Source organism: Asterias amurensis, chromosome 1, assembly GCF_032118995.1.
Source record: "Asterias amurensis chromosome 1, ASM3211899v1".
NCBI lineage: Eukaryota > Metazoa > Echinodermata > Asteroidea > Forcipulatida > Asteriidae > Asterias > Asterias amurensis.
In genome coordinates this window covers 6,119,933-6,126,699 of record NC_092648.1, presented here as the reverse complement: position 1 = coordinate 6,126,699, position 6,767 = coordinate 6,119,933, and positions in this window count along the sequence as shown.

Genomic DNA, 6,767 nt, shown 5'->3' with positions numbered 1-6,767 from the left:
GTATGCTGTTACCTCTGGTTACTCAGCCTGGGGAATTCTTAATGAGTAAACGCTGCGCAAAGTGGGGATTCCCCTTTGTTGTAATCGTAGTCTACAAAGTACGGTGGCTAAGAGGGGCCAGTTGGATTTCAACAATCGACCACCCATTAAAAAAAACTTATCATGGACACTTAAAATAATGGTTGTTCCATTTTTCACAGAGAAAATTTGTCTGAATGTATGTAACATCTGTAACTGAATGGGCTAATTAGGAAGTAAAACGTTAAGTCTACCGAAATGATGGTTCGTCTTTTATTTGTTATCAATCATAAATCACGAAAACACTTGAATAACTTGAGAAATCTTTTATTTTCTTGATTAAATGCAACAAAACCATCTGGTTATTCTGGTAGGGTTTTAAAGCTAATTTGTTTTTCTTCAAAATTATTATTATTATTTATTTGACCTCAACAGTACAAGTACAGAAAATACAAACAAGCGTCAATAAAGGGGAAAAAAACATAACAGAAACGACAACGCTACGAAACATTAAGAGTAAACAAAAAAGACAAATAAGTGAAAAATAAATAAATAAGTTAATTAATTAATCAAACAAACAGTCAATCAATAAATAATTCAAAAAATAATTAAGTGGATAAATAAACAACAAATATCAAATGTAACATACACATTACAACAATGTTATTTTCAGTCGGATATTGGTTTACATAATTTATTAAACAAGGGTAGAAATTGCCCACAAGGCAAAACAGAATGTGCCTATGTAATGCACACGCATGTTGTATACAATACACATGAACGTGGACACAGCATGTAGATGACCGAAAGTAAGCCTTCCATATCTGTTTTGATTGGTCGTCCGAGGTGACCTTAAACCAATCAAAACAAACACAGCTACGGTAGCTTTTAGTCACTGCATTTATCCAATGATATATTATTTGTATCCAATGGTCACTTGACCTGAATAGCAGGTACCTGACTTTATCCTTTCGGATAAAGACAGGGGCCCAGTCTAGACTCCCGGTATCATCTCATGATACTTTCGTGAGTAGTGCCAAATCTGCCTTTGATATATTTTGAAGTATGAAGGAAAAGGGCTGGGGTTATGCCCGGATACAATATTTTTCCTTTCCGTATTGAGTAGAGGATTAAACAGGTATTGTTGTTCTCTTAATGATGTCCTTTTAATCTTTTTAAAATATTGTATCATAGTTGCAATTCAGTTTTTATGTTGTGATGGCTATTGTCAATAAACATTTTATCTATCTATCTATCTATCTATCTATCTATCTATCTATCTACTTTAATAGCGAAGTTGTTTTCGACGGAAATACTATTTTAACTTGTTTATAACGCGTTTGTTAACCACTTAAATGTATTTTTTTATGTAATTATCGACTAAAAATCAGGCCCCAACCTCAAGTTTTTGAAAAACTTAAAACACTTCTGCTGTTGACGGCGTGTGTCAAAATGGTAATACGTTGACGTCATGTGTGTGAGTTTGCTTTGTTATACCTCAACGCTGCAACAAAGCGGCTATACACATAATGATGTATAACGCGAGCGATGACGTAACAGAGATTTTCGCGAATGTTTCAGAAAAGCACTAGATTGGAGTATTCGAAATAATTGTGTTTTACACATTTAAAATCTATTTATACTCATATGACTCAATCTCCTTATTGATTGAAAACATTTTAAGTGAAATCAGTCACTCAAGATCACGACTTGACATTTCCGTTCAAGTTTTAAAGAAACTGCATTTTGTTTGTCTTATAGTAAGACAACATATTGGGGGGTTTTCTTTTACAAACCTTTTTTTAGATGATTGAACTTTATAAAAACTCAAAATAACATGAGAACTTGTGAGATGTTTTTGGCGAGCTGCTTTAGCAGTATGCGAGCCTATGTATTACCGATTGTGTCCGTCCGTCTGTCCGCCCGCCTGTCCGTCCGTCTGTCCGTCCGTCCGTCCGTCCGGCCGTCCGCACTCAGTGGAAATGTTAAAGTTTTTGGTTTAAGTTTCAGTGTTTGAGTTGAGTTGTTTTGGTATGTACAAGCCCAAGTGAGATTGTTATATATACTTGTCAGTCATTTTTTGTAGTTTTGAGCTATGTTTTCCAATAATGTTGAAGTTTTTGGAATAAGAAAATGTTAAAGTTTTTGGAATAAAAAAAAATTGTAAGTTTTTTTTTCAGGCTCAAAGTCAAACATTGACATCTGGGTTTTAAAGAAACAAACTCAAACTTAAATCTTAAAGTTTTGAAATAATTTGTTTAAACAAAAATCAATCTCTCTGTCACTGGTTCCAGTTGAATGAGCTGAAACAATGAAAAACATAAAATGATCATAACTCCTGATTGCAACGATGTACTGACTTGAAACTTAAGTCACACATTGCTTCTGTCGTATAGATACATATGAAAAGATAAAATTCAAAGAGTGCATCAATGGTTCCAGTTGAATGAGCTGAAACAATGAAAAACATAAAATGATCATAACTCCTGATTGCAACGATGTACTGACTTGAAACTTAAGTCAAACATTGCTTCTGTCGTATAGATACATATGAAAAGATAAATTTCAAAGAGTGCATAACTGGTTCCAGTTGAATGAGCTGAAACAATGAAAACCTTAAATTGTCATAACTTCTTATTGCAACGATGTACTGACTTGAAACTTAATACATTGCTTCTGTCGTATAGATACATATGAAAAGATAAAATTCAAAGAGTGCATCAATGGTTCCAGTTGAATGAGCTGAAACAATGAAAAACATAAAATGATCATAACTCCTGATTGCAACGATGTACTGACTTGAAACTTAAGTCAAACATTGCTTCTGTCGTATAGATACATATGAAAAGATAAATTTCAAAGAGTGCATAACTGGTTCCAGTTGAATGAGCTGAAACAATGAAAACCTTAAATTGTCATAACTTCTTATTGCAACGATGTACTGACTTGAAACTTAATACATTGCTTCTGTCGTATAGATACATATGAAAATATAAAATTCAAAGAGTGCATCAATGGTTCCAGTTGAATAAGCTGACACAATGAAAACCTTAAATGGTCAAAACTCCTTATTGCACCGATGTTCTGACTTGAAACTTCAATCAAAAAATACTTCTTGCATGAAGCTTCACACGAAGATATAAAACTTAAAGAGTTTATCACTGGTTCAAGTTGAATGAGCTAAAACAATGAAAACCTTAAAGGAACCTGTTGCCTTGGGACGGTCGAGGTGGTCTTTGAAAAGTGCTTGTAACTGTTTGCTATAAAATGCATATGGTTGGAAAGATGTTTTAAAAGTAAACTACAATGATCCACACAAATATGCCTCAAAATTGCATGATTTTCCTTTTACCTTGTCGATTAACACGGTTGGCCATTTATGGGAGTCAAATTTTTTATTCCCATAAATGGCCAACCGTGTTAGTTCGCAAAGCAAAAGGAAAACCACACAATTTCGAGGCAAATTCGTGTGGATCATTGTACGCTCTACTTTTAAAACATCTTTCCAACCATAACAAATGGTTACAAATGCTTTTTATACTGCCAACTCGTCCGATCCAAGGCACAGGTCCCTTTAAATGGTCATCACTCTTTATTGCAATGATGTACAGATTTAAAACTTCAATCACATATTGCTGCTAACATGTAGATAATATGAAAAGATGAAAACCTTAAATGGTCTTAACTTCATACTTGTCACTGTCTCCACCCCTGTGACCATCAGTTGATCAAATGATTGGTTTTTCTGTCAGTCATTGGTTCTATCTGGCGATCGGCAGCTCGCCATGGTAGCTTCTCTGTCTAGTTATTTCATGAAAACTGGCTCCAAGGTGGTTTACTTATGTTTTGAAATGCGTTGGAGATGTGCATAATTATTAGCTGTTCCGACCTACCGTCGGAACAGGTATTGTTTCTGTCGAGATTTTTATTAGCTGTTCCGACCTACCGTCGGAACAGGTTTTGTTTCTGTCGTGATTTTTATTTTTTTTCTTATTCTTTGTTTCTGCCTAAAACCCATAGCATTTGTACACGTTTTTTTCTTTAAGCCTAATCTCCCAAACCATAATACGAAAGAGTGAGTTTATTATACCAAATTGTAGCTTAGAACATAAGCTTTACTCTAAATGTAAAAAAATTTAAGAATCTTAATTAATTAACCACGTAATCTTCATTTGAATATAACTGGATGCAGTCGCTTCCATGTTATTGTTAAATATTATCTTTGGTAAATGCCATGCAGTATGTACCTATCATGAGTTGTGACTTCTTGAGATGAGTCTACGCGTTTGAATATAACTGGATGCAGTCACTTCCATGTTATTGTTAAACATTCTCTATGGTAAATGCCATACAGTATGTAACTATCATGAGTTGTGACTTCTTGAGAGGAAGTCTACTCATTCTGTTTTCCTACCATCGTTCAGGACCCATAACAATCTAACCGAGTTCCGGGCCCATATACTTTGCACGCGACAAAGTACGAAGGTTTAGGGATTTCGTTCAAACGAACGTGCGTAATTGAATAGGGGTTTTTGACGACGACGACACACCATCGTGTCCACAGATTTACACTAAACTTAAACAGTTTGCAGATAATGATAGTTGAAAGCTTCCCTTAAAATATTACTTGCTGTGGTGTTGTAGTTTTTGAGAAATTAGTGAAAAAACTGTCAACGTATGACTGGGACCGAGTTGGTTTTGGACCGAGTTGACCGGTGTCATGACAAAAACTGTCCGCTGGCAATAAGTGTCCGCTGAGCATGCGCAGTAGACCCTGGACACTATTTGGCATGTATTACGTGACAAATAGTGTCCGCCCAACAAAAAGTGTCCGGGCGCCGTGCTGCACAGTGCTGATTTATATTAAAAGTAAATCCAAGCCCCCAAAAAATAGAAGAACAGAACACTCAAAAGTATGTCAAGATTAGTATCTTATCATGAAAACAGTGCAGGTTTAAAAAGTACGAATTGTGAAAGTGCTAAAATGTTCTTACGAATTATTTACAATAAAATACAACGAAGAAAGCGTTCAAGTAAAGACAAGACCGTCAAAAGTATGTCATGGTTAGTATTTACTATTTTACTTAATAAGTAATTAAAAAGTGCAGGGTAAAAGTACGAATTGTGAAAGTGCCAAATGATCATAAATAATACGAATATTATATTCAAACACAAGCAGGAAAGCGTTACAAAAAAAATAATAAATAAAACTAAAACTAAAAGGTTAAAAGGGCACGCTATGATGATGCACGCTAACCGCGGACACTATTTAGCAAGCTTCCGTAAGCAATGTGACTTCGTGGACGCTTGACCAATCAGAACACAATAAGCTAATGAGCGGACACTTATTGCCAGCGGACAGTTTTTGTCATGACACCGGGCTCGTTTCAGGCGACGAGCGTAGACGACGAAAATAGACCGCCCGGGATTTGGAATGATTTACGGGTAAAGTCACCTTGTTTGCGCCGAGGACCAATTGCCTAAACTAATTCCAGTGTTTCGCGTTACTTTCGGAAATTAGACCATGATCGACAAACAAAAACTCTTTGACAGGAATACAAAAGCAGAGATTTTATTATGCTGATCGTTTCTCTGGTGGTTGAGTGGCTCAGTTTTATAGAGCTGCTTATAATAAACAGGCAAAACATTTTGCTTTACAAAATTGCAGAAATTGAGCAGAACACCTGGATTCACAACTTGAACATGAGGCATGGGTTAAGCTGCTTTTTGTGTAAAAAGCTATTATGTAGTTTGGTCCTGGGCCAATGGCTTTTAAAGGAAAGAATCGCAGCGCTTACGTAATCAGGGAACTGTGCTTACGCTAAGCGTATTTTACAGCTTAGCATGGAATGTGTTCTTCACGTCACAATTCGCATCAAAACATTTGCTACAGTTGACTAATTGTGCTCAACTCCTGCGAAACTTTCACTGCGAAAACAGTGACTTAAAAACTTGATTTGCGTTCGCAGGAAAAACCGTGCTTTACTTGAGACAAAAGTACGCAGGGGCGACTAGTGTGCTTTAGTGTTAAACTCGCGACTACAAATTATTATTTGAGTCGCGACTACTGTTTTTCTCTACTCCGTTATAATCGTGTCCACAAATCGACTACAAAATTTGACCCGACTACCTGTTTGGTGAACCAGTTGTGTTGGTTACTACTATTCGCAACATAATTAATATTGCCCTTGCGGCATAGCGGCACAAATCTTGAGAATCCGTACTTTTATCTCGACAAGTGTCATAGTTAGTTTTGAAGTGCGACTAGTCGAGTAGTAAATTTCACTAGTCACATCCATTTGCAACATAATTAAAAATTTGTCCCGACTATATTGGTGAACCAGTTGTGTTGCTTACTACTATTCGCAACATAATTTATATTGCCCTTGCGGCATAGCGGCACAAATCTTGAGAATCCGTACTTTATCTCGACAAGTGTCGTAGTTAGGTTTGAGGTGCGACTAGTCGAGTAGTAAATTTCACTAGTCACACCCATTCGCAACATAATTAATATTGCCCTTGCGGCACATAGCGGTACAAATCTTGAGAATCCGTATTTTATCTCGACAAGTGTCGTAGTCAGGTTTGAGGTGCGACTAGTCGAGTAGTAAAATTCACTGGTCACCCATTCGCAACATAATTAATATTGCCTTTGCGGCACATAGCGGCACAAATCTTGAGAATCTGTATTTTATTTCGACTAGTTGAGTCATGATGGGAACTTGCTTAATAAAAAAAGATTCAGTAAT